General features: G+C 40.7%; 1 protein-coding gene across 1 annotated transcript in view; it reads right to left on the reverse strand.

The window, feature by feature from the left end:
* The window catches only part of LOC136863905 (acidic amino acid decarboxylase GADL1), a 629,881-nt gene that overhangs the window by 244,401 nt on the left and 360,080 nt on the right, over positions 1-25,400 (reverse strand). The gene's annotated exons all lie outside the window — the stretch shown is intronic.

Below are 25,400 nucleotides of genomic sequence, written 5' to 3' on the forward strand. Positions count from 1 at the left end.
GGGACTGGGGAAGTAATCGAACTCAGAACTTCCGCCGTGATGACGATGAAAGATACCGCGAACGTGCTCAATACACCGATGGGTTAAGGAAAGACCACGAAAGAGAGAAATGGAAGGGAGCCATAGAGCGCCAGGAAGTTAACACCGATTGTTTTGGTGCTGAAAGTCTGGAATTCCAGAAGGTACATCGGCAAGACCAGCGGAATTCTGGTTTAAATCCATTCGCGCCAAATTTTGAGCAAGAGTCAATGTCGGCCCTTGATAGAAAAAACTTCAAAATCCCACTAGGAAAATTTTCAGATTCTATAATCCCAGGTTCTGAAGGGGAGACGTCAGATGAGTGGGTGGTCGCACAAACAGATTCATGGATCATTACCTCTGATGACTTGGTGGAAGACCACCTGAAACAGGAGAGCAATCAAGTAAAGAAACTGCCTTTAATAAATGTCCGTATCTGCCATTTCCAGATCAAAAGTTTGGTGGGTACAGGAGCCAGTATTAGCATCATTTCCCAAGCTCCTTTTGACGATTTGTGACAACGGAATAAATTAACCGTTATTCCGGTGTCAAATGTGAAAATTCGAGGGGTCATTACTGACAAAATTGCTGTTTGTAAGGTACAAACCTATTTAGATGTACAGATTGGAAATTCCACATTCGCTCATACATTTGTAGTCATGTCCAACATGCACTACAATGTAATCTTAGGGGCAGATTTTATTCGTGAGACCAACGCAGTCATTGATTTAAGCAGGAACCAAATAAAGTTCAGGAAAGAAGAGGAAGCAGAAGTCGTTACACTAAGTGAGGAATTGGGAGAAGATAGAACATTAGAATATGGCGAAGAGGATGCCCAATGTGTAGACTTCGTAAATTCAATAGAGGGATTCCCTGGTGAAAGTGACATTATCGAGGACGAAGGGATTCATCATGAGGAGGTACATGACGTCTTGGAGGCTGAGGTTGACACCGATTACGAGGCCTTAATAGGGTTAAAAGTCGCTGAACGTCCGGATACTGTAGAGGAGAAGGAAAAACTTCGAGCTCTCCTAATGGAATTTATATCTGTGTTCGATTCCAAACCGGGTCTAATTCCTAACTTCGCTTATGCTCTAGCTGTTACGGATTGGACACCGTTTAAGAGGAGACCGTACCCTATACCGGAAAAATATTATGCTCAAGCTGCAAAGATTATTAAGGAAATGGAGGAGAACGAATTAACTTCGAAGCATCGCACTCCATATTTAAATCTGCTGGTCGGGGTTCAAAAACCGGACGGGTCTCTGCGCATATGTTTGGACGCGCGTGCTCTCAATGAACGCTTAACCCCCGAGCATGACCAAGCCCCTCCTATTAAATATGTTATCAAACATTTCAGAGGAAAATCAGGCTTCATTAGCGTAGATCTGACATCCACGTATCATCACATCGGTTTGGAACACAAGTCTTAATTATTTACTGGCTTCATTTTCGATCAGCAGACGTATGTCTTCAATTGTCTCCCTTTTGGACTGAAGAATGCTGGTGCAGCTCTCATACGCGCCCTAGATCGATGTCTCACTGATGAAGTTAAGCCCGCTACTACTCGTTTTGTCGGTGACATCTTGCTAGCTTCAGCAAATTTCGAGGAAAATATCAGGGATTTGAGGAAACTACTGGAGAATTTAAGGACATCAGGCTTCAAAATCAATCTAAAGAAATCGCATTTTTGTCAAAAAGAGGTCCTGTTTCTCGGCCATGTCATTGATGGTGAGGGAGTTCGCCCAAATCCTGTGAAACTCTAATAAGCCATAGACAAGTTCCCAAGACCACTCAAAATTAACAACGTCAGGCAATTCCTTGGAATGTGCAACTTTTTTCGGATCATTGCTTAAATTACAAGGAGGTTGTGGCCCAACTTCAGAGCTTGCTTCACAAGAACAACAGATGGAAATGGAGTCCCGAGTACGAGGAGGCATTCAGAAAGACTAAAGAGCTCTTGCTAAACAGCGTCAAGCTAGGTTATCCTGATTTCGAGAAACCATTTATCGTACAGACTGATGCATCAACCGTAGGAATCGGGGCACTTCTATATCAGGAATGTTCGGACCAGCCTCACAATAGGAATTATTTATCTTTCTACAGCCGAAAGTTAAGATCACACGAAATCAAACACAGCGTGACCGAATTGGAAATGTTGGCTATTGTTCAGGCATTGCAGCATTGGAGGAAAATGATTTATGGATTTCATATAATCATTAAAACCGACCATAAAGCACTAACCTTCATCATGAAAACCGCTGTTGCTAGTGAACGAGTGGCCAGGTGGGCCCTGTTCATTCAACAATTCGATTTCGAAATTGAGCACTGTTCCGGGAAGTCGAATATCTTGGCGGACCTGTTAAGCCGAAACCCTAACGAGGAAGAGCATGTCGTGAATCATGTAGACCTTGTCCAGGAAGACCAGGATTTTCTATCAGAATTGAGGCAATTAGGAGACTTACAATTCAGAGATCCTTTCTGCGGAAGAATGATTTCTTTCCTCCGAGGGACACTTTCAGCTGATGATCCACGTTACTTTGCCATCCAAAAGCTATCAAACAATTACTTGTATGTGAATAACCCTTTGGTAAAATTTTTGGACAACGATCACGTGAAATCCCGAATTTTGGTACCACCGCAGCTTCAGAAGGGATTAATCTGGCACGTACACAGGGTTATCGGTCGTGGAGGCATCGATAAGGTTGTGTCGACTGTCCATGAAACGTTCACTTGGGTGAATTCGAGGGAAAATATCAGGGATATCAACATCACATGTGATACATGCCAGCGGGTTAAGGCAAACCCTTATTTGATCAGGCAGGCACCTATTCCTCTCTTACCTTCGCAACCTAAAGAGCTGTTCACGATGGATATCTATGAGCTCCTCGTGAAAGGAGAGCGTGGTAACCAGTTCGTACTGGTAACCATCGACGTCCTATCCAAATTTACGACACTGTTTCCAATGCAGAAAGCTAATACTAAGCTTGTCTTGAGGTGTATTTCTCGTAATATCATTCCGGAAATTGGTACACCGAAATTTCTTCTGACAAATCATGGTCCCCAGTTCACTTCTGCACAATTTAAAACTGCCATTCAAAACATGGAAGTCCATCACATCCTGAGCAGCGTAAGACATCCTGAGGGAAATCCTAGCGAGAGGGTAATATAAGTGATTGCAAAATTCTGCAGAATTTACTGCACCCGAGAGCATTTTAAGTGGGTTGATGTGCTACCCCTAATAGTAACTTTTGTAAATAACACCGTGCACGAATCTATTGGGAGGATTCCCTCTGTCGTGCATTTCAATCGATATCCTGTGAGATCTTGGCATGGTGTGGTCCAATGTCCAAACGATCCCCGGCCGTCACAGGAATTATGCATCCAGAGTACGGCAGAACATCTACGTCGGCTGGCAGACCGCCGGTTACGCAGGGTGAGGAACAGGAGATTCCACCGTCCCTTAGAGGAAGGCGAATTTGTGCTTGTTAGGAGACCCATGATGTCGAAACCACAGGAAAACTTCTGTGCTCAATTTGCTCCCTTATATGTTGGGCCTTTCAAAGTGATCAAAAGTTTCAGGAATAATTCCTTTAAAATTCATAGTCTGGATGGTAGCAGAGAAGCTATATTCAATGCAGCGAATTTGAAGGTTTACCATAGAGGAGAAGAAAGAATTCCACCACAGGATGACACCGCCTAACCAGCAGGGGAAATGGTCACCGAAGATGAAGAACTGCAACCCGTAAATATGATCGTCACGTCAAGAGAGGTCGAGGCACCACTCCAAGGCCAGGCAAGCAGCTGCAGTAATCAAGAGGGAGACCCTGAATGGTTACAGTGTTCATTCTTAAGAGAAGATTTTGTTGATGACATATGTAATGAAATTCGATTGTTGGAAGAAGAAAACAGGAAAATACGTGAAAGTAACAGAGCCCTACGTCAAGAATGAGGTCGACTGGGAAATTTTACGTAGAATCATGATTCATATCTATCAATATCTGTACAGTTCAGAATTTTGAAGGAATTCATATATAAATATTTCCCCTTACTGGGTAAACATTTCGTCGTTGTAGGTGGATTATGAACCCATAATTCTACGATGAGGACATTATTTTTTATTTTCTCAATATTTATTTCAAATAAAAGTTAATTGTTTGAGAGCGGCCATTTCTTGAGTCTGGCTGTCTCGTGGGAGCGACCTCACCGTGTCGAGCAGAGCCGCAAGCTCGTGAAATACCGTGACACTTCGGTGGAATTCGAATATTCAACAATTTTTCAAATTCAAGGAATTCTTCGTAACGAGGGATTTTGGCAACACAGTAAATCCTGGAATAAAGAATCTAAATTATTCTTAAACCCTACGTGAAGGCAGAACCCCCAGGGTAAATATAAATGCAGTCAAGCCTAGAGACGAATCCGCGTCCGACCCACGGACTACCTACACGTGCCAAGGTCAATGAATGAAGAAAACCCGCGAAACGCCCGGGCAGAAATAATTTATTTCGCCTGTTGCGAGTATGGGAAAATTATGAAATTAACACAGAAATAAATTTGAAGTCTGTCCGAAGTTTTGGAACAAATTTCAGAAAAATCGATCTATTGGATGCGGATTTAGCATATTACACAACCAAGCTTAATGGTGTGAGTGGCGTCACCCCAAAGAGTATTAAAGAAACCTCCCTCCGTATATTTCTCAGTGTCTGTCTGGTTTCTGAAACAGCGGAGCCCACGTCGCTCTTCAACAGAAAAGTGTAAAAATTTGATCTCCAAATAACTTACTACTTGTTCGTGGCTATGGTTCAGATCTACTCTTAGGAATGGAAGATGATAGAAATTTTCTGAGCTGCCGCTAATGAAACTTTGAAAGTTTAGAAGTAATTGAACTTCTCTCGATATTCAGTGTGTGTCTGTCAAAGAAGAGTTTGAAGTTAGCTACTGTGTCTGGTTTCTTATCTGTTGGAACACCTGGCCATAGTCGGACGAGAAGGGAAAAGTCTTGTGAACGCAGTAGAATTTGTCATTTGAGCAGAGTGTTCGTCGCTTGCTAAACGTTTGAAAGTGCGTTGGAAAGTGTTGTGTAATTTAAGTTATATTTATAAAGAAAATGTATAACCCAGCTATGGTAGGCTAGACGAGAGGTTTGCTGGCTAAATGAAGCCAGAACTCCAAGGATGACGGCTAAGATCACAGGTCTGTAACTTTTAATCAATGTTGTAGTTAGAATGTTGTTTGTCCCAACCAAATTTATCACTGCTGTGTCGCGTAGATATTTTGTAGTGATAAAAAAAGTGTTATAATTTTGGTCAGCGTGTGAAAATCGTTAGTTTTGTAAAATTTCACATCAAGGAACTATAAAAATGCGACGTTTAAATCTTGTGTTAATGTTCTTTGAGATATGGTCAAAAGTGAGGAAAATTAGGAAGGTGATCATGATAAAGTAGTCGTGGCGAATGTCTTAATTTCGAATATCGTTTGAATTCAGAATTTTCTTGTCTAAATAATAATAATAATAATAATAATAATTATTATTATAATAATAATAATGTCTACCGCGGGATATAATTTACCTATATTAAATGTGGATATAACAAGTATATTCTACAAGGATTACTGGCGTTTAGAAAATTCCATTATAATCCGATAAAGCTGTTTTATTCATGGGAAGTAAAAATGTTGTGACATCGTGTATGTCGATGATATGGAAAATCACGGTGTGTTGTTATATTCTCGAGGTGCGAAAGTTGTAATATCAGTAAAAATGAAATGTACATTTTTTAAAACGTTGTTCTTTTTCACAAGAGGATTGAGATTTGAAAAAGATCTTGAAATATAAGAAAAATGGATTGAGAGCGAAGAATTTATATATGTGGAGATGAGAGTGGTAGAAATGTTGAAGGCAAGAGGGAGCCTGGATTTTACGTAATACCGCCATGAGAAGGCGACGTGAATTAATTTTTGAGACAGGCTATATTTGCCGAGTAATGATTTTTGAGACAGGCTGTATATTAAATGTGAGATTTATGTGGCAGGCTGTAGTATATTCCGCTAACAATCCAAAAGCTGGGACCTGGAGAAGGTCGGTCCGAGATAATTATTGTGTGAAGCACAGTAAATGTCAAATAAGATCCAAAGTGGAAAACGATTTTGGTGGGTAACTCTTGCTAGTAAAATTCAAGTGACTAGTTACGTAAAGTCAGTAATGAATATTAGAATAATATGACCTCAAGGATAAAAGAGCATTTTGAATACATGGTTGGTGTTGTTTGACTGTAATTACGAGTTTCCAATTAGTAAAGTTCATATATTACAAGGCGGTAATTTATCAGTAAATCGGAGCATTTGTGAAATAAGATATTGAACGTTTTAAAGCGATATCTTTGGCTGTGTAAATTTATTGAATTTCGTTTCACTGGATAGTCATAGATATGAATGTTTGAAAAATGACGGTAGGCGATTGGAGGGCCTCTCCCTAAAATTATAGTAGGGATCTCTGCGCTGGTGTGATTATTATTTTTGACGACATGCACTAAATGTTAGACGTGTGTTGGAAGATATTATTCTTTACTAAACTTCATTGCACATGCTGGGATCGTGTTTGAGTTGTGGATTGTTCGCCACGCGATATTTATTTTCAAGTTCATGTTTTTGTAACAGATAGAAACTTATTGCATTTTTCGACTTGCGTTCGTTCTATGGCATGATTTGTTTCGTTGTGTGTTATTCGTCTCGATCAGACTTACAGCTAAAGATATCAGAGTTTGTTTGAAGTTACAAGTTCGCCTGATATGCTAGGGGAAGCGTATACGACCCATATTCCGCCCGACAATAGATTTAGGACGTCACATGTTATCCTAGGAGAATACTGATGATGAGACGTCCTACTTCACGCTCAACGATAGAATTAGGAAGGTACGTGTACTTAGAGGTTAGTGTTAGGGTGTGCAGGTGGTAAGTAGGCCCGACGACAGGTCTCGGAGGTCAGCTGTACATACTCAAGTCTTAGACTAAATGCTTTTGTGAAGTGACCTGATCAAAGGTAGTGTCTGCAGTAATCTACGAAATGGGAAGATTTGTTAGCTTGGTAATAATGAGGCCAAACTTGCGGGCAGCCCTCAAGAGCTGGAAGGTGTTTATTAAAGATTATATAATCACTGACGGCGTGCATAATGAGGGTTGTCCAACACTGGGTACTGAGCTAACGGTGATTGAATATTTTACTGTAATTCTCCATGCGTGTTGAGTTCAAATAACTTCGGTATTTTGTTTTATTTTACGGACCTAATTGTTTTGCCGTTATAATGTCTATTTTTGCTTTGGCAATGTGCATGTTGACACTCAACGTATTAGTGTGAGACTTGAGTTACGAATGTGGATTCGATTCGTCAGCCAGTAATATATTTTATTTTCTATCTTTGTCGTTCTTTCATTTTTATACGTAGTTGAGTAGTGTATTTTTTCTTTGTGGACTTTGAATTTTATTAAGCGTAACGTAACTATTCATAACCTGAAAGTCGGTTTTATACTAATATTTTTCAAGTGATTTACCACTTCCTAATTAACTTCAGTGTTTGGCATTTTTTTCTAAATGCGTGGTGAATAAGTGTTTCCTGCATTTCGCAGTTTCGTTCCTTCACAACGACTAACGTAAGATCCTCTCGGATCGTGTTGTTGTTGGTTCCTTCTGAATAGCTGTTTGGGTGATGCACGTTTAGCATTGGGTTTATTTTATCACTTAAGGGTGTCATGAAATGACAAATACATGGTGGAATTTTGTTTCAATTGTGAATGCTGCTGTTAACTTGTAGTGTACACCATGCTTTCCAATAATATTTCGCAATCAATGTAAAGCAACTGATAGTCAATTTGGTTCGACTAAGGGTCCATTCGGCGGGTGTTCCGTATCCGAAAGGGTATTCGACTGGTGGATAACCTTAATTTAGTGTAAATCAGGCGTTCTACTTGTTGAAGGTCAGATTTTCCACGGATCATGTGGATTAACTCTCCGTTATCGTTTGGATTAATAGGTGCCCGATTTTTCAGGTTTTCCTTTCACTTTTTCAGTTTCGCCGTCCACTAATTTATGATATTCCTACTTTCACCGAAGCAAATTCTTGGATATTGTAAAAGAAAATATAGACGCTATGCAATGTGACTGCGTTGAAACATTTCATAATTAATAATTAATTGTTGATCAAGGATTTATATAAATAATTTTCTTGTGCCATTAAGAGTTTAACAAAAGTTAGTAAGCACATATTTGCTACTCGTTTCAAGTAGTTAGGCTCTCTTCGGAATCCCAGCGTTTGGTTAAGATCGTGACCGAAACATTCCCGCAACGACCCCAAGATTTAACAGTTCAATATTGCTTTACTGTAGCAGCTGTTGCCGACCAACGATGGAATGGTAAGTGAAGGGTTCAATATTGTGATTTTTCCTACTTTTAAAGACACTACTCAAACTTATTCGTCTACAAATTTCGTTCATCAACATCTCTCCACTGACAGCTCGGAACATACCATTTGGTCGAGCAGCACCTCCCCTTTCTCCCAAGTCTTCCCAGCCCAAACATTGCAACAATTTTGTAACGCTACCCTTTTGTCACAACAAAATGAGCTGCTTTTCTTTGGAGTCCCGCTCCATGACTAAATGGTAAGGTCATTGGTCTTTGGTCACAGGGGTCCCGGGATCGATTCCCGGCATGGTCTGGAATTTTAACCATAATTGTTTAATTTCGCTGACACAGCTGTGTGTATGTGTCACCTCCATCGTCATTTCATCCTGATTACGACGCTCAGGTCTTCTACGGGAGTTAAATCAAAAGACCAGTATCTGGGGATCCGAACTTTTTCTCGGACACTCGCGGCACTAAAAGTTATACGCTATTTATTTTTACGCTCCGATAATTTTTTAATTCTTGAATTAAGTCATGTTTGTGAGGGTACCATACACTGGAACCATACTCTACTTGGGGTCTTGTCAGAAACTTATGTGCCCACCCCTTTACATCCTTACTTGAACCCCTAAACGCTCTCATAACCATGTGCAGGGATCAGGACCCTTTATTTACAATCCCATTTATATGATAACCCAATGAAGATGTTTCGTTATATTAACACATAGGTAGTTACAATGATCTCCAAGACGACCTTTCACCCCATCAACGCAGTAATTAACACTGAGAGGACATTTCTTATTTGTGTAACTCACAACCTTTCTTTTAACCCCATTCATCATCTACCATTGCCTACCGTCCATCTCACAACATTATCGAGGTCAATTTTCAGTTGCTCACAATCTTGTAACTGATTTATTACACTGTGCATGATATCGTCATCCGAAGAAAGCCTCATCTCTGATTCCACTTCCTTACTCATATAATTTTTATATAATAAAACATAAAGGTCGAATAATACTGTCTTGAGGAATTCCCCTCTTAATTATTATAAAATCAGATAAAGCTTCACCTACTGCAATTCTTTGAGTTCTATTTTCTTGAAATGTAGCCACCTATTCAGTCACTCTTTTGTGTAGTCCAACTGAACTCATTTTTGCCAGTATCTCTCTCGATCTACCCTATCAGCTGCCTTAGATCGGTGGATTGCGAGACACTTCATTTGACCTCCTTAATCCATGATATCTGCTACATTTTCCTGGAATCCTACAAGATGAGCTTCAGTGGAGTAACCTTTCCTTAACCCGAACTACCTTCCATCGAACCAGTTATGATTTTCGCCAACTAGTCAAATCTGATCAGAACGAATGCTTTACCGAAGCTTAAATGCAATGCATGTCAAACTGATTGGCCTGTAATTTTCAGTTGTATGTCTATCATCCTATAATGAAGATGTATGCCTGTATGTACTCTATGTATGTATGTCTATCACCCTTTACTTTACACACAAAGGAAGCAGTTCCAATTTCCTACAGATAAATGGTAAATGTTCTCGATATAGTACTATCTCGAACTATGAGAACCTAAAAGCTGAAGGTACTATGTCCAGTTACGACGCGATATAAGGACACAACTCCCGGTGTAAATGCATAAATACCTGTTCTTCAGAAATAAATGCCCCATTGTAATGCGCTGTTCCTCGAGTGCAGCAGAGTTTCGATGACACGTTACGTATCATTCTACGATAATTTCCACGTGGTCGTGTGTGTGGCCACATTCTAAACATTTGTGCCAGTTTCAGATCTCATCAAGACCAGAAAGGAGAGGACCTTTACATACTCAATTATCTTCACCAGGAAGTCTCAACTATCTTCTGAACGAGCGACCTACGAGAATCTAGAAATGGACTATGCTGTCAACATTCAGTGTTTAAATGTAGGTACTGACTGACATGGGGGAGATAACGACTGGATGCAGATTGCCATGCAAGCAGATCACCATGTGAGCCGAATCATTCATCGATGGCGAGATCCAGTTTCATCAGAAATGTAATTACATTTTGATAAACAAATTCCTATTCATTTTTGCATAAATGCTACTAGCTTATTCATTGATGGTAGTATTTCTGTTATATTCGAGCATTTTGACAATATTTCCAGTTTTCTTTCCTATGGGAATGGTAGTGTTGTTACGTTTTGAGTGAATGATTTGTTTCACCCTATTAGCGTAGTTAATCAGTGAGTGTCTTCCGACATTCTTCTAAATGTCCTTCCGAATGATTAGGATGCTATTTAAGAATCATAGGCCTCTCCGATAAAAATAATTTTATGTGAGATTAACTTCAAATGTGTGAGCTCGTGTGGGGCAAAATTACGTCATATTTGACATACTGAATTTCAGAATATATTACACCTTAGGCATTTCATTGGATTAATGCAAGGTAGTGACAGCATACTCAGTGTGGAATTCAGATTTTTGGTGAAGTTAATAGTCAGCATTATTATTAGTAATAGTAATAATCATAATGGGAAGAATAAGAATAATAAGAAGAGGAAACACACGTGGTGGAATGATAACTGAGAGAAGACCTTAGGGGATCGTCTGAATGCCTGGGAAAAGTATTACACCTAGAAAAAAAAGAAGATTGGAAGATGCACAAACCACAACAAGCACAAACAGCAAAAATAATACGCAGTGAGAAACGCAAGTATGAAAAGGAACTGCTGGACAAGATTAAGCAAGACTTTCATAGCGGTGAGACCCGTGAATATTTCAGAAATTGTTAACGACCTTCTACACTGTGAAAAACCAGCCAACCCCATCCTTACAAACAAACCAGTGAGCCAGAACATTCCATCATTTCCACAAAATAGCGATGAAATCAAACGCCACATAAAGAGACTGAAAGTTAACAAGGCTCCTGGTGAAGACTCCGGAACTGTGGAACATACCCCGGAAGAAGCAATTGACATCCTACACCGAACCATCGTCAATAAATACTGATTTGCGTTTAGGGCAGTCGCCCAGGTGGCAGATTCCTTATCTGTTGCTTTCCTAGCCTTTTCCTAAATGATTTCAAAGAAATTGGAAATTTATTGAACATCTCCCTTGGTAAGTTATTCCAATACCTAACTCCCCTTCCTATAAATGAATATTTGCCCCAGTTTGTCCTCTTGAATTCCAACCTTATCTTCATATTGTGATCTTTCCTACTTTTACAAACGCCATTCTAACTTATTCGTCTACTAATGTCATTCCACGCCATCTCTCCGCTGACAGCTCTTAACATACCACTTAGTCGAGCATCTCTTCTTCTTTCTCTCAATTCTTTCCAACCCAAACATTGCAACATTTTTGTAACGCTACTCTTTTGTTGGAAATCACCCAGAACAAATCGAGCTGCTTTTCTTTGGATTTTTTCCAATTCTTGAATCAGGTAATCCTGGTGCGGGTCCCATACACTGGAACCATACTCTACTTGGAGTCTTACCAGAGACTTATATGCACTCTCCTTTACGTCCTTACTACAACCCGCAAAACACCCTTATAACCATGTGCAGAGATCTGTACCCTTTATTTACAATCCCATTTATGTGATTACCCCAATGAAGTTCTTTCCATATATTAACACCTAGATACTTACAATGAACCCCAAAAGGAACTTTCACCCCCATCAACGCAGTAATTAAAACTGAGAGGACGTTTCCTATTTGTGAAACTCACAACCTGACTTTTATCCCCGTTTATCAACATACCATTGCCTGCTGTCCATCTCACAACATTTTCGATGTCACGTTGCTGTTGCTCAGAATCTTGTAACTTATTTATCACTCTATAGAGAATAACATCATCCGCATAAAGCCTTACCTCCGATTCCACTCCTTTACTCATATCATTTATATATATAAGAAAACATAAAGCTCCGATAATACTGCCTTGAGGGATTCCCCCCTTAATTAATACAGGGTCAGATAAAGCTTCACCTACTGTAATTCTCTGAGATCTATTTTCTAGAAATATAGCAACCCATTCAGTCACTCTTTTGTCTAGTCCAATTGCACTCATTTTTGCCAGTAGTCTGCCATGATCCACCCTATCAAATGCTTTATTGTAGATAAATGGTAAAAATAACATCTACCAGAGGACTGGAAACTAGCATTGATCCATCTTTTACACAAGAAAGGAAATATAAGAGATGTGAACAATTACCGTGGAATTTCTCTTCTGTCGGTAGCCCACAAGTTCCTCTCACTATCCATCCTTGAAAGACTAGAGTAGGAAGTTGAATACAAACTCGGGGAATACCAACGGCGATCAAGTGCAGAACAAATACTTAACCTAAAACCATAATATGATACCATATGCTGAGAGGTCGAACCTATGTATCTACATTTGTAGACTTCAGAAGAGCATACGACTCCATCGACCGTGATGTGCTGCTTAACATCCTTGCAGAAATGGGAGTCTATGAGAAACTGCTGGCGATAATAAGGGCAACACTAACTAATACCAAATCCAAAGTCAAATTCCAAGGATGTCTCTCTGAACCCTTTGAGATCAAGACAGGCGTTCGACAGGGAGATGGGCTGTCACCTCTTTTGTTCAACTACGTACTTGAGAAGGTAATAAAGGAGTGTCGAAAGAAGTTAAAAGAAAGAAACCTTTACAAGCCCGTAAGGATTGGGACAAAGTAGAATGGAGTGGAAATAGATTGCTTAGCGTTCGCTGATGATATAGTCCTTATGACACAAAATTTCGAAAGTGCAACAGAACAGATCAATGTGTTGAAGTAATTAGCAGAACGAACAGGTTTACAAATTTCCTTTCAAAAGACAGACGTAATGTCAAATATCAAAGATGATACGGCACAACTAAACACGAAATATGGAACGATAAACCGTGTTAGTAAATTTAAATACCTAGGGGAATGGATTCAGCAAAATGGACTATACAAAGTGGCCATAGCAGCATGAATCAAGAAAATGGAAGTCACTTTCCAAACCACCCGCAACATATACAACGAAAAGTGCTTTTCCCTGAACACAAAAATTCGTCACTACAACACTGTAATCAAACCAGTATCGCTGTATGCATCTGAATGCCTTATCCTGTCTGAGAAATGTTTGCTTGCGGATTTAGAGAGGAAGGAAAGAAAGAAAGAAACATTCTACACACCATACTTGGTCGAAACTACAAAAATGGCATCTATATTAGGAAATCCAGGCAAGAGATATACTCTATGATAGACAAGATCACGGACACAATGCGTAAAGGCAGAGTTCGCTTCTATGGTCATATAAGACGGATGATCGACTCTCGATGGACGAAATGTATCTTCACTATATTTGACTCGAAACCAAAAACGGCAATGCCATGGTACGTTAATGTCAAGAAAGAACTGGGCCTACAAACAGAAGATGCACAAGACCGAAATCTTTTCAGAGCATCCATAAGACTGTTGGGACATTCCGGGACGAAAAACGGGCAACTGCTGCTAAATGGACAGAAGATCGTCGTGCTAAACACAGTGAACTAATGAAGAAGATATGTATCCAGCGAAAAATGAACAAATGCCAGAGTGTAAACTGAAGCCTATCGTGGTCCCTAGTTAGCCGATTAGCGAAATTGCTTGAATGAATAATAATGTTGAAGGTCGGGTTAAACCGAAATTTAATGGTCATGAGTGGTAAATGTCATTTGCTATTATTGTGTTATGTTTGATGTGTGCTCTATTAGTGGATTATGAGCCTGGAATTGGACAGATCCTGAGGGATTAATTGTGTAATTTTATTTGGGATGTATGCGTCTAGAGAACCATGACTTCTGCAATTTTGGAGCACGTGTTAAATAATATAGATGAGTTTTGGGAATAATAATAATTTATCGCGACTCATGAACCACATATGCGATGATATTAATGCTTAACCAATATTTATGTGCGTGTTATTAATCGACAAATTCCTCTGAATACTGGATCGCTGAATTTGTCGACGATCAACGTTGTGATAACCCTGTTATTTCCTTTGCAAGCGATTGCAAAGATTTAATCACATTTCTATGAGTGTCATGTGTTACTATTTATCCGATACCGTCATCTGAAGATTCAGCTTCAGCGCTATTTAGCGGATACGGATCGCAGGAACCGGGAGGCTATTGCGAGCTTACAGGCAAGTTTAGGGCAGAAATTCAGTGAAAATCAGGCTAAGTTGAAACAAGTTTTGAGTGAAAATCAGGCTAGTTTAAAACAGGATCTTAGTGAAAGTCAGGCGACTTTGAAACAAGGACTTAGAACAAACCAAGTTAGTTTTGAAGAAACATTTAATGAAGGTCAGAGTAGATTGAAAGAGAAACTTACTAGTACCTTAGAAGGAGTGCAAACACGAACTGACGAAAGCATCGGGAAACTCCATGCTGACCTTAAACTGTTCAATGAAAAATTGGCATTTGTTCAGCGCGAACTGGTGGTATTAAAACAAAGGTTTACCGATCTGAAGTGCTAAATACAGGGAAGCATCACTAAATCGATGTCGGCCAACGTAAAACGAATTTAGGGAGAGGTTGTCACATGTACAGCAAGACATTATGCAAGGTCTTGACAAATACAAGAACGAGGTCGAGAAGAACTTCCAAAACCTTGAAGCTAAAGTAGTTGACAATATTGCAGACCTCGCGGCAACTAAATCCGCATGGGCGAGGAATTTCAGTGTAATTTACGAGAGCGTGAACCAGGTCGAAAAGGGAGTTATCGCTGAAATCAGATTAGGCCAAGCTACCAACACTGAGCGAATACGTTATTTTTATGAGGCATTAGAAGCTAATCAGGAAGACTTCAATACCGTAAAGACCATTCTTACCCAGGAAATCGAGAAGTCTAAAGCAGACTCAAAAACTGAGGCTGAGAACTGCAGAAGAGAATCACCGAGGGAATCCAAGATCTCATACAGTAAATGAAAATGCTCAAACTACAGAGCGAGAGTACTGCTCTAGTTACGGCTTTGCTTCTTGAAAAACAAAACCTGTTGGAAAAACCGATGTCCGGTGAGATTAAATCATCCACTCCGATTATTAATGCAGGACTGAATAAGTTAACCCTGTCTGTACGACTAATCCATTTATCAATTCTGATAATAATAATTCCAACCAACTAAATTCCACAGGGCGAACTCACATCGTGAACATAATCAGGCACCACGAAATACAGGACTATTTTCGATACGCGAAGATTGCGCCTCAATGTCAATTACGTGTTACTGAGCGCTACTTGGAGAATTCAGTACATACATGGTTCAAAGCTCTCAGATTTTCCTTTGATGATTTAAAGGGGCTTCAAACGGGCATTCCTTGAAAAATGCTGGAATTCAGACTCCAAGATAACCTCAAAACCGAGTTATACGCCCGGAAGTACGCTTCATCGACCCAAACTCAATTCTATGATTTATTTTCCAGTGGGCTCTAAAAGTTCACAGAACTGGATGCCCCTCCATCGGAGCCAAAACTGGTGAAGGTTATCATCAGACAGCTGCCAGCTGATATTCAAAGAATTATGATTGCGTCGAACGTACAAACTGCCATACAAGCGGAGGCGATACTCAGGCAGTTAGATATGACAGCTAAGGTACCGACCACACACAATAGACGTTCTGAGCAACAGGTATTTCATATCGCAGCGACAGAACAGAACGAAAGGATCCCAAATAATCAGGGAAGAAATGGAAGAGGAATCCAGGAGGAAAAAGTTCAGCGCGGGACCGATCACCTGTATCCAGACTAAGAAATGGACGAAATTGGGAATATTCTCACGGGAACAACAGAAGAAGGACGTACGATAACCATCGACGAGAATGGAGGAGAGATCCGAACTTCCGCCAACCAAGAAAGAAAGGGGATTGGCGACAGGAAGAAAGATAAAAATAACTACAGAAATCCGCGTAGGATAAGGGTAAATCGAAACGCGCAATCCACGAGCAAGACATCAACCCCAATACTGTAGGAGCAGAAGGCCTGCAATACCTGGAGGCGAAACGGTGCGAATGAAGAGACAGTTACAGCAGTGATGAGCACAACCAAGGTGCTATTAAAAAACCTGCATGAACCAGTAAATGATAGCCTGAATTCTGGAATTTCTACCATCCATGGATGTCAGGAGAGGACAATTTTACAAACAGACCCTTGGATGAATAAGTCTGAAGACCTGGTAGAAACCACATCTCCGATGGAATCCGAAGACCAGGAGGCCGTAGAAGAGATTCAGTAGGCCATACATAACGTACTAGAAGAGGGCGAAAGAAATGCACATTAATTTTACCTCATTTACAACAAGGTCAAACAAGCTTTAGGGTCATAACATGAGCAGAATCAACTCTGAAATTTACTGTTAAAATGTAAGAAGCATTTTGATGCTAAACCAGGCAGGATCCCTGACTTTATGTACTCACTTTTAGTAACAAACTGGCTATAATTTAAGAAGAAGCCATACCCTATCCCAGAAAAAATTCATTCCAGAGTTGGGAAAATTATTGAAGAGATGGAACGGGATGGCATTATCATGAGAGCCAGAACTCTTTTTTAATTTCTCTGGTGGTGGTATCCAAGCCCGATGGTTCCATATGCGTATGTTTGGACGCCGATTCCGTCAATGAAAAGCTTATTCCAGAGATGGAGAGGCTCCTACAATAAAAGACATAATTCGGAAGTTTAATGGGAAGAAGTTCTCTCATCGGTAGATTTCACATCATCCTACTATTATATATTTCTTTAAGAGAAATCCAGATTGCTCACAGGATTTATGTACGACCAGGAGAAGTATATTTTCTGTGCATTACCATTTGGTTTACGTAATGCTGGTGCAGCGCTTGTTCGAGCACTCGAGAGATGTCTGACAGAAGAGGTAAAGAGCTTCACCACTAGGTATATTGATGACCTGTTACTTGCAACGGAAACCCTGGACGAACACCTGATTTATCTCGAATAATTGCTTGATTATCCTGCATGGGCTGGATTTCATGTTAACTTCGCGAAATCTCTCTTCTGTGAACCTGAAATTTTATTTCTGGGACATACCATCGTTGGTGCTGGAATGGAGCCTAACCCACTCAAAATTGAAGCCATCAGCAAGTTTACGAAACCTTTTCGCGTAAAACATGTACGGCAATTTTAGTTATGTGTCAGTTCTTCACGAGTCGCTGTCTACAGTACACCCAAACAGTCGCACCAATTCAGGAATTATTGAAGAAAGGAATTCGTTGGCACTGGAATGCTGAGTGTGACCAGGTGTTTTCAAAAACCAAAGAAATGCTTCTTAATGCCATTAAGCTGGGGTACCCTGACTTCGAGAAACCGTTTATTCTCCTAACGGATGCATCTGGCATTGGTATAGGATCTCTTTTATTTCATGAGGAAGCTGAGAATCCTGAAAAGAAAACCTATTTGGCGTTTGTCAGTTGAAAACTCCGTAGACATGAAAAGCACTACTCTGTCACCGAACTGGAAATGTTGTATATGGATTTGAAGTATTGGCAGAAACTGATTTATGTATTTCCTGTAATTGTTAGGACCGATCATCGAGCTCTAATATTTATGATGAAGACCACTATGGCTTCAGAACGTGTATTCCGGTGGACTCTGTTTGTACAGCAGTTTAATCTTCAATTAGAACATTGCTCCGGGAAAAAACTTATTAGCTGATTGCTTAAGCCGCAATCCTAACGCCAAGACTCTGGATGTTAACCAAATTGAACTGATTCAAGAATATCACGAATATCTGCGTGAGCTCAGTTATCTCAGGCAAGCTCAGAGGCGAGATAAAAAGTTGAGGCCCATATTAAATTTTCTTGAAGGTAATCTCAAACGTGGAGAACCTGGATACCGGAAGATTAAAAGACCAGCTCAAGAAAAATTCACGTGGGAAACTTAGAATTCTGGTCAGAAATGTAGTTAGAAATTGTGACATTTGCCAGAGAGTAAAACCAAGCTCTCATCTGCTACAACAGAACCCTATTCGAATAATATCTTCAGGCCCGAGACAATTATACGCCATGGACTTTTCCGGCCAGATTGCGACGTCTAAAAGGTGTAACCGTCACATCATTGTTACGACTGACGTGTTTTCAAAATATGTCCCACTGTACCCAATCCAAATGGCAAATTCTAAATCTGCACTCGTAATATTGTCCCTCATACGGGTAAGCCTACAGCCTTGTTAACAGACCGTGGATCCCAATTTTCTTCTGTCGAATTTCAGCAGGCCATGTTTTAGTTTTAGATCAAATATGACCTTAATTCATTGCGACACCCGTCCAGTAACCCAGCTGAGAGAGTCATGCAAGAGCTTGCAAAATTTTGTCGTATTTTTGTGGCGAGGCACTTTAGGATGGGTAGATGTACTGCCTCTTATGAACGAATATTCTAATAATACCATTCATAAAGCTACGTCTCAAATTCCACCTGTTCTTCACTTTGACGGATACCATGTGAGACCATGAGACAATATTAGTCAATATCCAGGGAAACATAAGTCCACCTTGAGAGAGAGCACCGAGCAGGCTACTAAGTCAATCCAGTAGCACGCTAAGAGACGTCAAACAAGGATTAACGATACGAAATTTCATCGACCATTGAGATTTATGAGTACGTCTTACTTAAGAAACCGGCCGTATCTGAACCCACTAGTAAGATTTACGCAAAATTTGCACCACTTTTGGCTGGGCCATACAAAATTATTACATTCTTTGGAAATAATATCTACAAAATTCAGAGTTTGGATAAGACTTATGAAGCCATCCACAACGCGAGTAATATAACTGGACAGTCCTGCGGGCTCCACCTCCACCGGGCCTCCGCAGAGGCCTCCTCCACCACCTCCGCCACACGCTCTCGGGAGAGGCCTTTTCGTCACGCTGGCTAAGAGCGCGACCCTAACCTCACATCCGCCATCGTGGAGGGGCTTAACCTAACTGTTTATGCGAAAGAGAGCTAGCCTAACCTCACGGAGGGCTCAGCCTCAGTTATACAGCCGGATGCCCTTCCTGAAGCCTAAGAGCGCGACCCTAACATCACATTCGCTATCTTGGAGGGGCTTAACCTAACTTTTTATGCGTAAGGGTGCTAGCCAAACCTCACGGAAGGGCCTAACCTCAGTTTTACGGCCATTTGCCCTTCCCGACGTCAATTGCACCAGATGGCGGCTATACATGAATCCTTATGAAACGGCTTAAGGGTGCTTGCACAAGATGGCTGCTGCTCTTATGAGACGCCCTAAGGATGGTTGCGCAAGAGGGCGGACACAAGATGGCGGCTATACACGGCTCCTTATGAGACTCATTAAGGGTGCTTGCGCAAGATGGCTGCTGCTCTTATCAAGAAAGCTAGCATAGAGGCTAACGTGCCGTGCTGGTCCGATTCATAATATTTGGAGCTTAAATGCAAAATGTTAAATATCTCGTAAACGGTGCGTCGTAGAGCAAAACGGACAAAATTTTTCCGCCTAATACTCGGGTTCGCAGTATAAGGAACATGATAGAATAAGAAAAAGTAGTCTGATGATGAGATCAACGGTTCGGTTCTTACTTAGGTCCTTTGGGATTGGCAGCAATCTATTTCTATAAGATGGCGGCTGCTCTTATGAGATGGCTTAATTGTGCTTGCACAAGATGGCTGCTGCCCTTACGAGGCTCCCTAGGGATGCTTGCGCAAGATGGCGGACACAAAATGGCGGCTATAAATAGCTCCTTATGAGACGGTTTAAGAGCGCTTGTACAAGATGGCTGCTGCTCTTATGAGACACCGTATGGATGCTCGCACAAGATATCAGCGACAAGATGGCGGCTATACACAGCTCCTTGTGAGACGGGAGACGGCCTAGGGATGCTCGCACAAGACGGCGGCTGCTTTTATGAAGAAAGCTAGCTTAGAGGCGACTGCGCAAGATAGGAGCAGCCGTTAAGCATGCGGTTGAGGGCAATTTGAAATTCCACGTAATTTTCAAAGCTACGTGCTTTATGACAGCGGCCATCTTTAATCAACTGGGCATCGTGCTGCCATCTTTAGCTACTACCTTTGAAATGTGGTGGCGGCAATGTCCACGTGACAGCTGTCATCAACCATCTTTAATTAACAGAGCACCGTGCTGCCATCTTTAGCTACTACCTCTGAAATGTGGTGGTGGCAATTTGAAAAATTCTACGTGGTTTTATGGCTGTCAGCCTCCATCTTTAAACAACAACGCATCGTGCAGCTATCTTTACGGCACTAAACCTCATCGAGGTGGAGGGTGATTAAAAAAATCCACGTGCATTTTTGACAGCTTCCACCTTTAATCAACAGGGCATCGTGCTGCTATCTTTACAGCACTAAACATAATACCTTTGAAATGTGATGGTGGGTAATTTAATAATTCCGTTAGCTGTTATCTTTAAACAGTAAAACTTCAGTGCATTCGCGAACCTAACCTCTCATCTACCATCTCGTAAGAGACTATCCTTAGTTTACGACAAAATGCCCTTCCCAACCCCAATTAGCACTTAGAGGTTACTACACAAGATGCTGGCTGCTGTTATGACCTTCTCCTCAGTTTAGGTGCAAGTTTAAACATGCACCGCGAAGGATAGAGTGAGCACGTGCTGCAGTGATGACGTCATTGTGCATGTTTAGACTTGATCGTTTTCTCAAGAGTAAGAAGGCAAAGAGATACAATAAGTATGTATCATGAAAGCAAGAGTTTACATGTGCTCCAGCAATGACGTCATCATAGTTGTGCATGTTTAGATTTGCAGATTACAAAAGAAGTGAATGAAACATAACAAAACTAGAATTGAACACTGTACTCGATGTCGTTAACTTCAACAAACGTTCAGAACATTGTTGGGTGTGTTTAGATCACTAAATATAAAAACACGACTAGAATCGAACACTGTGCTCGACACAACATGTGTTTAGAACATGTCGGGGATACCTTTGTTCTAAGAAGATCAGATTGCCGCACATTACTTGTAGGGCTAAAAGGCTAATAGGCTAAAGGGCAAAAGGGATAAAGGGATAATGGTCTAAAAGCCTAATTAGGGTGCCTCTCCTCTCTTTATCCGGGCTTGAGACCTGCTCTACATCTAGAGGTGGAGTTAACACCCTAAGGAAGGGAGAATGCTGGAAAATAATCTATACGAATATAGCTACACGATCGATTATATACTACAGAAGGAGGAATTAGGTGAGAGTAAGCCCTGGGATATTAGGAAGATGTTTAAGCTGTTGTACAGTCGAGAGGGACCTATTACTTAATAATACCTACGCGACTTAATTCTTGCTCAATTTCAAAAATATCTGCTTTGTACTCTGTATAACCAGCATCATGATAGGCTCTTAGCAGTTGCAAACGTTTTACGAGTACGTTGGGGTCTTTACAGTACCTTATGTCTGCATAGGGTAACAGAGGCTTGTTGTGAACTTTGAGCCTATATGCAGACAGTTGATGTGTAGGGACCTGTTTTGATGTAATACGTGTTTCAGCAATAGCGTTTCCAGGTACAAACTTAACTTGTTTCGATAGCAATAAAGCGTTGAAATTTTCTTCTTCTTCATCTTGCATCCCTTCTTGAGATATGTGCACTGCGACGGAAAGTGTAGTAGGCTTAGAAAATGAAGTAAAATCTTCAAGCTGTAATGGCAATGAAACATTGCGAACTTCGTTTTCTTCTTCCTCTACGGACATGCACACTGCTGCCATCTTCACGGCGCTAAACCTCAAGGCTGCCACCTTATGCATGTCGTAGCGCGGAATTTAAAATCCACCAACAGAACATCGCTAACCTCACCGATGCCATCTTGACGGGGTTAAACCTCACTCTTGCTACCTTGGGTGTACGCTTTTGTGTTATTTTAAAGTTAATCGCTAAGCTGTTCGCATCATCGAAGTAGCGAATAATAAGTGTCTAGCATATTTAAAGAAGAATCTGTTATCAGAAGATCAAAGTCCGTCATAAAAAACTATTTCTAGGTATATTTGCAAAGGGTGTGGAAAAGCTTTTTCCCGAAGCTATCACAAGAGACGTCATGAGATATCACGTAGGACAATTTTTCAATGCAAACATTGTAGAAGAGAGTTCAAGAAAGCATACAACGCTCAACGTCATGAAGCTGAGTGTAATGTAGCTTCATCGAGAAGAAAATACAAATAGTTCAACCGTAGTCAAGCGAACACTGATTTATTTTTAAAAAGTACACCTCTGCGAGAGATTTTTAATTCTCCCTTGTTGTCTTGGCCTGCTACAAGTTCTGTTACTAAGCACGAACTTCAAGTTAAAGAGAGGCAAGATCAAGATTATGATAATAAGGATAATGATATTGAAGTAAAGGGAAAGTAGAAGAAGAAAACGAACATCTCAATGTTTCATTGCCATTACAGCTTGATGATTTTACTTCATTTTCTAAGCCTACTACACGTTCTGTCGCAGTGCAAACATCTCAAGAAGAGATGCAAGATGAAGAAGTAGAAAATTTCAACGCTTCATAGCTATAGAAACAAGTTAAGTTTGATTCTTGAAACGCTATTGCTGAAACACGTATTACATCAAAACATGTCCCTACACATCAACTGTCTGCAAATAGGCTCAAAGTTCACAACAAGCCCCTGTGACCCTATGTAGACATAAGATACTCTAAAGACACAAACGTACTCGTAAAACGTTTGCAACTGCTAAGAGCCTATCATGATGCTGGTTACACAGAGTACAAAGCAGATATTTTTTAAATAGAGCAAGAATTAAGTCGCGTTGCTATTATTAAGTAATAACTCTCTTTTTTCTCTCGACAATACAACAGCTTAAGCATCTTCCTACAATCCCAGCGCTTACTCTCACCTAAGTCATCCTTCTGTAGTATATAGTCGATGAGAAGCTATATTTGAATATATTATTTTCCAACATTCTCCCTTCCTTAGGGTGTTAACTCCGCCTCTAGATGTAGAGCCGGTCTCAAGCCCGGATAAAGAGAGGAAAGGCACCCTAGCCCATTAGGCCTATAGCCCATTAGCCCGTTAGCCCATTAGCCCCTTAGCCCTATAGCAATTTTGCCAATTAGCCCTTTAGCCTATTAGCCTTTTAGCCCTACAAGGAATGTGCGGTAATCTGATCTTCTTAGAACAAAGGTATCCCTGACATCTCCTAAACACATGTTGTGTCGAGTACAGTGTTCGATTCTAGTCTTGTTATTACTTATTAGTGATCTGAACACATCAAACAATGTTCTAAACGCATGTTGAAGTTAATGACATCGAATACAGTGTTCGATTCAAGTTTTGTTATGTTTCATTCACTTCTTTTGTAATCTGCAAATCTCAACATGCACATTTATGATGACGTCATCGCTGCAGCACATGCACACTGTTGCTTTCATGATGCATACTTATTGTATCTCTTTGCATCCTTACTCTTGAGAAAACGGTCAAGTTTAAACATGCACAATAACGTCATCACTGCAGCACGTGCTCACACTAGCCTTCGCGATGCATGTTTAAACTTGTACCTTAAAAGAGGAGAAGCTCATAAGAGCAGCCACCATCTTGTGTAGTAACCTCTAAGTGCTAATAAGCCTCGGGAAGGGCATCTTGTCGTAAACTAAGGATAGCCTCATTCAAAATGGTAGATGAGAGGTTAGGTTCGCAAATGCACTAAACTTTTACTGTTTAAAGATAATAGCTAACGGAATTTTTATATTAACCACCACCACATTTCAGAGGTATGAAGTTTATCGCTGTAAAGGTAGCAGCACGATGCTCTGTTGATTAAGGATGGGAGCTGTCTAAAATGCACGTAGAATGTTATAAATTACCCTCCACCACTACGAGGTTTAGTGCCGTAAAGATAGCTATACGATGCGTTGTTGTTGAAAGACGGCGGCTGACAAATATCAGAACCACGTAGAATTATTCAAATTGCCGCCACTACTTTTCAAAGGTAGTAGCTAAAGATGGCACCACGGTGTTCTGTTAATTAAGGATGATGGATGACTGCTGTCACGTGGATATTGCCGCCACCACATTTCAAAGGTAGTAGCTAAAGTTGGCAGCACGATGCTCTGTTGATTAAAGATGGCCGCTGTCAAAAAGAACGTAGCTTTGAAAAGCACGTGGGATTTCAAATTGCCCTCCACCGCATGCATAACAGCAGCCACCATCTTGCGCAGTAGCCTCTAAGCTAGCTTTCTTCCTAAGAGCCTGTGTATAACTGCCATATTGTGTGAGCACCCATAGGCCGTCTCAAGAGGAGCTGTGTATAGCCGCCATCTTGTAGATGCCATCTTGCGCAAGTACCCCTAGGGTGTCTCATAAAAGCAGCAGCCATCTTGTGCAAGCACCCTTAGGCAGTCTCATAATGAGCTAGGTATAGCCGCCATCCTGTAGAATTAGATAGCTGTCACTTCAAAGGGCTTAAGTCGGAACCGATCTCAACATTAGACTACTTTTTTCTTATGCTATCATGTTCCTGATACTGCGAACCTGGGTATTTGGCAGAAAAATTTTGTCCGTGTTGCTCTACGATGCACCGTTTTCGAGATACATAACATTTGCATTTAAGCACCAAATTTAATAAATCGAACCAGCACTGTACGTTATACTCTCTACCATAGCAAGACCTGATCAAGTTACGAAAACTTACATCAATACAAGCAAAAACAGACCAAATGCCAAAGGGCCTAAGTAGGAACCAAACCGTTGATCTCATCATTAGACTATTTTGTCTTATGGTATCATGTTCCTGATACTGCGAACCCGAGTATTAGGCGAAAATTTTGTCCGTTTTGCTCTACGACGCACCGTTTTCGAGATATTTAACATTTTGCATTTAAGCCCCAAATTTAATGAATCGAACCAGCACGGCACGTTAGTCTCTAAGCAAGCTTTCTTGATAAGGGAAGGAGCCATCTTGCACAAGCACCCTTAAGGCGTCTCATAAGGAGCCGTGTATAGCCGAAAATCTTGTGTCAGTCATCCTGCGCA

Source organism: Anabrus simplex, chromosome 2 (assembly GCF_040414725.1).
Source record: "Anabrus simplex isolate iqAnaSimp1 chromosome 2, ASM4041472v1, whole genome shotgun sequence".
Taxonomy (NCBI): domain Eukaryota; kingdom Metazoa; phylum Arthropoda; class Insecta; order Orthoptera; family Tettigoniidae; genus Anabrus; species Anabrus simplex.